A 7,481-nucleotide genomic window follows, 5' to 3' on the forward strand; every position below is an offset into this window, starting at 1 on the left:
GTTTACCCGGACTTCACACCTATTGTGCAGGAACAGCGACGCAAATTTCTGGATGTTAAAAAGAAATTGCGTGCGTTACAAATTGACTATGCATTACTGTACCCAGCGAAGCTCAGGGTGACCCATCAGGCGAAACAACATTTTTTCCTGAACCCTCAGCAGGTAGAGAATTTCCTAAAAAACTGAGGCGCGAGCGAGATGGACGCCATAGAGACGACGTCGAGAGCAACGAAGAGGATCAAAATCTACCTGACGAACAGTGAGCCAATGTTCTGGCAGTTTGGAAGCTGTTTCGATGTTGGAGGGATCCTTTACGAAACCTACGGAGAGGTCCCGGCGGAGCACTGACACTGTGAATGATCGAGTATACCATGGACGGGTATTGGACAATGGGTGGTAATGTATGCCAGGCACCATCCCCTCCCCTCGTACTGCCCTAAGAGGGTGGATCAGGACGTAGGGCGAGGAGTAGGGGGTGGCAATGTGTGTACCTCAAATGTCCCTGAGAGGGAATACCCCATGCACAATGTTGTTTGCACTGCAGCTGTTGGGTTGTTTGCTAGCAGTGGAGGGAGGGGGGAGGGATGGAGATGCTGGCAAGTTGGGGATGCTTCAGTGGGTGGGGGGAGGGGCGGGAATCTACCTGATGATGATGTTAGTATTCTATGTCGACGGATTCTTGCTTGATGGCGCTGGGCCTGCACTGAATATGGATGTTTGCAGGAGGGAGGAGGTGCAGAATGCCCTTTTTTCCAAATGTTCGGGAATTGTAGGGTTGGGGGTAAGGCGGCATGGGCTGACATAGTTGGGGTCCGTCAGCGGGTGTGGACATGCATGCAGGATGTATTGACCTTAGTCATTGTGAGACGGAATATGGTTTGGGAGAGTGTTGATGTCCGTATTGGGAGGGGGTGGGTGAGGGGGGGTGGAGAATGCCTGACTTGGTTGGGGGCTGTCAGTGGTTGGGGGGAATGGGGGGCGATTACAGTGAAGTGTGGTTACGAGTGCGATTCAGAATTCATTGGAAGTTATGCTGCGGTACAGCTGGGCTGAGGTCTGGCCAAAGAGTTGGAGTTTTTGGCAAAGTGCACACCAAGGATTATGGCTGATACAGTAATGAGTAAAATATCAGTATTGTCCTGGAATGTGCGAGGCCTCAATGACACCAGGAAGGGTAGGAATGTGATTGCTTATTTAGACAGGCACAATGTGCAAATAGCCTTATTGCAGGAAACACATCTACACCCGCGCTCTAAACCCAAATTTGCAAGTAAATGGGCGATGATTAGGACATTTTCATCATATTCCTCTTATGCCAAAGGGACTGTAGTGCTCATTAAGAAATCACTCAAACTGCATCTGTTTGGGGAGATATTGGACCCTCAAGGACGCTATGTGATATTGTGGGGCAGATTGGGCACTGATACGGTTGTGATAGTGAGTTGTTATGCTCCTAATGTAGATACTTCGGAATTCTTCACGACACTTTGGGGGCATGTGATGGGAGTGGGAGCTACTCATATTGATTGGGGAGCGGATTTTAATGTTGCATTAGTTCCTGGAGTGGACAGGTCGGATGGCTGTGGTCAGTATAACAGACAGGCTAGGGATGTACTACTGGGCATAATAGAGGAAGCTGGGTTAGTGGATAGTTGGCGGTTTGCTCACCCTGGGCATAGGGAGGGGACCCATTTTACAACACATACCAATACCTGGGCTCGGCTTGACTACTGCTTTGTGTCCCGAGGATTGACCACAGGTATAGGATGAGTGGCACATCAGTCAAGGACGTACTCGGATCATTGCCCAGTGTTGTTGCAATTGGCTATGCCGGGACATCACAAAATACGGCCCCCATGGAGACTTTTCCCCTCAGTATTACTGGATACGGTGTTCAAGACGTAGTTGGGAGAAGAAATAGAGGACTTCTTCCCCAGAAACAAGGGATCGGTAAACAGTGTAGAAATGGTGTGGGGGGCATTTAAAGTCACGGTGCGGGGGTTTTGCATATCCAAAAGCTGCGGGGTGCTGAGAGACTTCAAAAGGAGATTAGGGAAGTTAGACAGAGAATTAAAAGAGCTGGAAATTGAGATGGCGAGGGGTGGAGATCCAGAGCTACATAAGCACTTTAGGGATAAGCTTTCAGAGTATGAGGAAGAGGCAGCTTGAGAAGTTAAATATATGGGAAAACACTGGACAGCGCGAAAATACTGCGAAGGGGAGCGACCGGGTAAAGTACTGGCAGCAATCACGAGGAAACCGCAGTTCAGTACTAATATACTGGAGATTGTCACACCAGAGGGTATGCGCTGTCAGGATACACAGAGGATACAGGAGGAATTCTTGGCGCACTATGGGAAGCTATATACCTCACACCAGACAGATGAAATGGACTTAGGGAGTTTCCTAGATGATATCGCGTTGTGTTGGTTAAGTGATGTCCACAGGTTGTTCCTCGGCGCTCCACTCGAATTGGACGAGATAAGGGAGGCGATTATGTCACTAACTAACGGCAAGGCGGCGGGACTTGATGGACTGCCTGCTGAATTCTATAAATGCTACATAGATATTATGGCACCGGTCCTAAAGGAAGTCTTTGAGGAGTCTTTGGAAGTTGGGGAGTTGCCGGGATCGATGAGGGAGGTAGTGATAACTTCCCTGTTGAAACCAGGCAAGGACCCGGTAGACACTGATTCATATCGGCCGCTGTCTCTTATCAATTGTGATGCAAAAGTACTTGCTAAGGTCCTAGCAACGCGCCTATCATTGATTATGACTAAGATAGTACTGCCGGACCAGGGTGGCTTTGTACCAGGACGGGCCACAATTCATAATCTTCATACGCTGTTCTCTCTAATCCCTACTATAGCCCCCGAGATCCCAGTTGCTGCCATATTTCTCGACGCAACGAAAGCGTTCGACTCTGTGGAATGGAAGTACCTTTTTGCTATATTGCACAGGATGGGGTTTCCCAAGATATTTGTGGCATGGATAGAACTGCTTTACTCCAAGCCAGTTGCGAGAGTGCTGATTAATGGAGTGTTGTCACCTCAGATGCCCATAACGAGGGGCACCAGACAGGGATGCCCTCTCTCCCCATTGCTATTTGCTATAGCAATAGAACCGCTAGCATGCCGCATTCGTCAATTGCATAGGGTTAGTGCTTTCAACTGTTTCCAGCGCCAGATAGGGGTATCATTATATGCGGATGATATTACATTGTATGTCAAAGATCCGCCATTCAACCTTAATCCTATTTTGCGCGAGTTCATAGTCTTTGGAGGGATGTCGGGCGTGCTAATCAACTGGAAAAAAATCAAAATTTCTTCCTGGGCAAGATGGCCGCCGAGACGCCGTAGGGGAAGGTCGCACCCTACTCTGCTCCTGATTAATGACAGGTCTATGGAAAACGGAGTGCTCACCTTAACGCCTAAAAATAGATATCCATGTGAGACTCACCTGCTAGCTAAGCCCGGCGTGTATTGAGAAGCGTGGCATTTAGCAATTAAAGGACGCTATTGCAATATATTCTCCACTCTCTACTCCTTGCGAATGTGATGCTTGGAACCTTAACGGACTGGTCTATGCTGGAAAAGGACTTCCCCCAAGCTAAGGATCAAAATAAAGTTCGCAGTAAGGGAAGAACTTTGCAGGAAATCTTCATTTCCTTGATTGCGAGATCTTTTCAGGCGGCACGTATATTTGTCTTAGGGGCAATGACATCTAGACATCATCGCTCGACCAGGCAACGCCATGATCAAATCCCCTCCGAGGAAGAGGATACATCTGTGGATGCCCTAGTGAGTAATGTGAAAAATAAATCAATCAAGTCAAGGACAAAAGCCCAGCTCAGACGTGAGGCGGTGAAAGAAGCAAGAGCACAGAAGCTGCGTGAAAAAGATGCGGGTAGAGCGGACGGAAGAAATGAGTTAAAGTCTGCTCCCACTGAAACATCGGGAAAGGAAGCAACTTATCGTCAGACCACTATTGTGGAATCCTTTTTACCTGTGGCGGGGACTGGAGCGAGCATGCAGCTAGAGGGGCGGCGGGCTTTCGAAGTCCCTGCTCTGGCGGCACTCTGTGGTGAGAGGTTGGACGGCGGTCGACTGGGGGGCGCTGGAGCAGCTGCAGCTGCTGAAGCCGCTGCTGAGGTTTCTGATGTAGCCGCCGGAGTCTGTGAGGGAACAGTCGACGCTGGATTTGCAGGTACCGCGGTGGAGCCTACGTCTGCACCGAATGACATTACAGACGTTACAGATCCCGCGGGAGATGATGCCTTTTCAGCGGTAGAAGCGGGGGGCGGGGCCTCAGGTTTAAAGGGCCAAGTCCTCCGCGGGGATTTAATTGCTTCAGTAGAGGGCGAGAGCAACATGAAAGAGGCATCTATGGTTAGGGGGTGCGACTCTGTCGCTGATGTTGCTGATGGTAAAAACAACGACCCCCCTGGTAATACTGGAAAGATCAATGAGATTACAGTTGGTTATGCAGTACAGGGGATGGAGACGGTGACTGCCTCAGTACAGCAGGCGCAGGGTCAAGAGGCACTGGAGGTAATCAGCTGCATGATGGAAGACATAAGTGTCTCTAATGTAAAAATTATTCAAAGTATACCTGAATCTGCTTTGGTATCACCTGGTGAGGAGATCTTCTTCACAGGGAACGATGAGGCAGACGATGACGAAGAAGATGAGCTTGATGGAAGCGGGTTTAGTAGTTCTGATTCTTTGGATATGGATTCGGAACTGGGCACTTCAGATTCTGTGGGTAGCTCTGGATCTGAAACTAATCTATCTGAAACTGATAATGTTTTAAATACCTCTGACAGCGATACAGAACCAGTTGAGCATGAGACCGCTCAGAAGGTAATAAGAACAAAAGTTAGGAAAACCTTAAAAGAGGTGTTAAAGCCTGCAAAAGACAGTAATCCTATTTATAAGGGTAAGGGAAAGAGCAAGGCTAAAAGTGGAAATGGAAATCTAAGGTACAAGAGTCAATCCAGAGAGCCTCGCAGAAGGCATGCAAAAACAGTTGTAAAAAAGCTAGTATGGGATAATACAGCAGAGAGTGGCGTGACTCAGATTGAGGCACCTGTAGCTGCAGAAATAAGTACCCAGGGAGCCGTGGGGGGTGCTGAAGGAGGTGCCTCAAACTTTGATGTCCTATTCTCAACTCTAAAACAAATCCAAAGCGAGGCTCGTGCAGAGAGCAAGCAGGAGGGCCAGACACGCTAACAAAAAAATACAATCCTCCCTCCATAAGGTGAACAAACTGTATGAGGACATGGTCGGGAGAGTGTCTGAGATAGAGGCCAGAACGGGTAAATTGGAAGATGACTTTATCAAGATGAAAGATGTCTGTGAAGATAAGGATAAGACAACTGCGGACATGCTCTGGAAGTTGGAGGATTTCGAAAATAGACAAAGGCGGAACAATGTCAGACTAATCGGAATTCAAGAGGGAAAAGAGGGGGGGGATGTACGAGCTTTTGTTATTGAGCTGTTGAGAGGTGCATTCCCTGAGCTGGCTTCATGGGACTGGGAGCATGAGGTACAAAGAGCGCACCGATTCCCGCTGGCTCGGAAGGGAGTACAGGGCAAGCCCCGCGCAATATTGTTGTATGTTGGGAATTTTCTTCTGCGGGAAGAGATAATTAATAAGGCAAAACCGCAGTCTAAACGCTCTTATAAGGAAGTTGAGTTTTTTGCTCGCCCTGATTTTTGCCACGCCACCGTGGAGAGACGGTGGCGGATGAGGCAACTTATCACCCCCTTCCAAAGTTTAGGGTATGAGGCTTTCCTTATGTTTCCTGCGCGCTTAAAAGTTGGGCTAGATGGCAATTACAGAGTTTTTTATTCTGAAATTATGGCGCAGGAATATCTTAGCTCTCTGAGAAAGGATAAAGGCCACCAAAGGACCCAACACAAATCCCTTGAGGTTCAAAATTTACAAACTGGGTCTGGTAGAAGCACACCTCATCAAAAGTAAAAAAAAAAGGAAAGAGAGGACAGGGTGGGGGGAATGCTGTGGGAAGGTAGGGTACTGGTAGGGTACTGGTAGGACCTAAACTTCTTTTTTCAGAAAAGCTTAATTGAAGCCTCTCTCCATATATGTGCATGTTAATTTTGTTTCTTCATTGTATTCATGTATTTATGTTTAGAATAGGCAGTATTGGAGAATATTATGTTAGATGTTAGATGATAGATGATAGACAGAGGTTCGATTAGCTCCTTTCTCTATGTGGGTGAGCACTCTTGAATGATGTATATAATCAAGGAAGTCAGGGGGGGGTGGGTGAGACATCCCGTTGGCACGCGTCGGTCAGATATAGGTCTTATGGACCTATTTGCCTGTAGGGGGGAGGGTCTTTGAGGGAGGGGCTTCTGGGGTGGGGGTGGGAGAATATAAGGGCAGGGCACAATGGTATCGATATAATTTGGGACTACGTAGAGCACACTATGAAACAAGTTTATGAACAGCATAGCTGCAAGGAAGGGAGCTTGGTAACTAAATATTACGTTTTATTTGTGGTTGTTGAAATGGAAGAAAAGTTTGTTAAAATAAGAAATACAAGTGAACAGGTAGTTAATGGTCCGGGAAAATTTAGATATGACACTTAGATGTGTAACATGGAATGAGTGCGGCTTAAATGATGTCCAAAAGAGGCACAAGATAGGTATGCGATTGCGCCAGATGAATGTAGATTTTATTTTTTTGCAAGAGACACACATTATGAGTACGCAGGAGTATTGCCTCAATCAGCTAGGTTACCATCTTATAGCCAGTTCTAAACAGGGCGCAAAAAATAGAGGGGTCGCTATCCTGTCAAGGAGTAAAAACTTAATAACTGGGAAAAAATTGGAGGATAAATGGGGCAGATGGGCTATGGTGGAGATTGAGATAGAAGGTGTATGGACAACGATGGTGGCGGTTTATGGATCTACGCAGGATGATCCGGAGGTGCTACAGTTTCTAGACTCTGAATTAGCTGTTTGGGCCCGCAGGTTATTCTGGGTGGAGATTTGAACATTAATGGGGCAGAAGGGCTAGGAACAGGACAAAACAGGTGCTATAAAGGGCGCAAGAAGAGAGTCCATAAGGCTCTTGTGGATCTACTGATTAACAATAATCTGAGGGATGTCTGGGGCACAATCAGGGCAGAACAAAAAGGATATACCTATTTCTCCGCACCGCACCAAGTTTGTGTCAGACTGGATTACTTTATGATTTCTAATAATTTAATGTCAAGGGTTAAGATTGATAGGCTCCCAAGAATTCTCAGTGACCATAACCCATTAATTTTGGTAATGAAACTAGAAGGAGGAACAAGACCTAGTCGGGTATGGACATTTGAAAGAAGGCTCCTCCTAGAGGAAGATTATATATTACATATGTCAAAATGGATCACTGAGTTTTTTGATTATAATAAAGGAAGCACATCGGTAGGAGTCATTTGGGATGCTTTTAAGGCGGGTGTCCGCGGT

This window comes from Lissotriton helveticus, chromosome 5_1 (assembly GCF_964261635.1).
Source record: "Lissotriton helveticus chromosome 5_1, aLisHel1.1, whole genome shotgun sequence".
Lineage (NCBI taxonomy): Eukaryota > Metazoa > Chordata > Amphibia > Caudata > Salamandridae > Lissotriton > Lissotriton helveticus.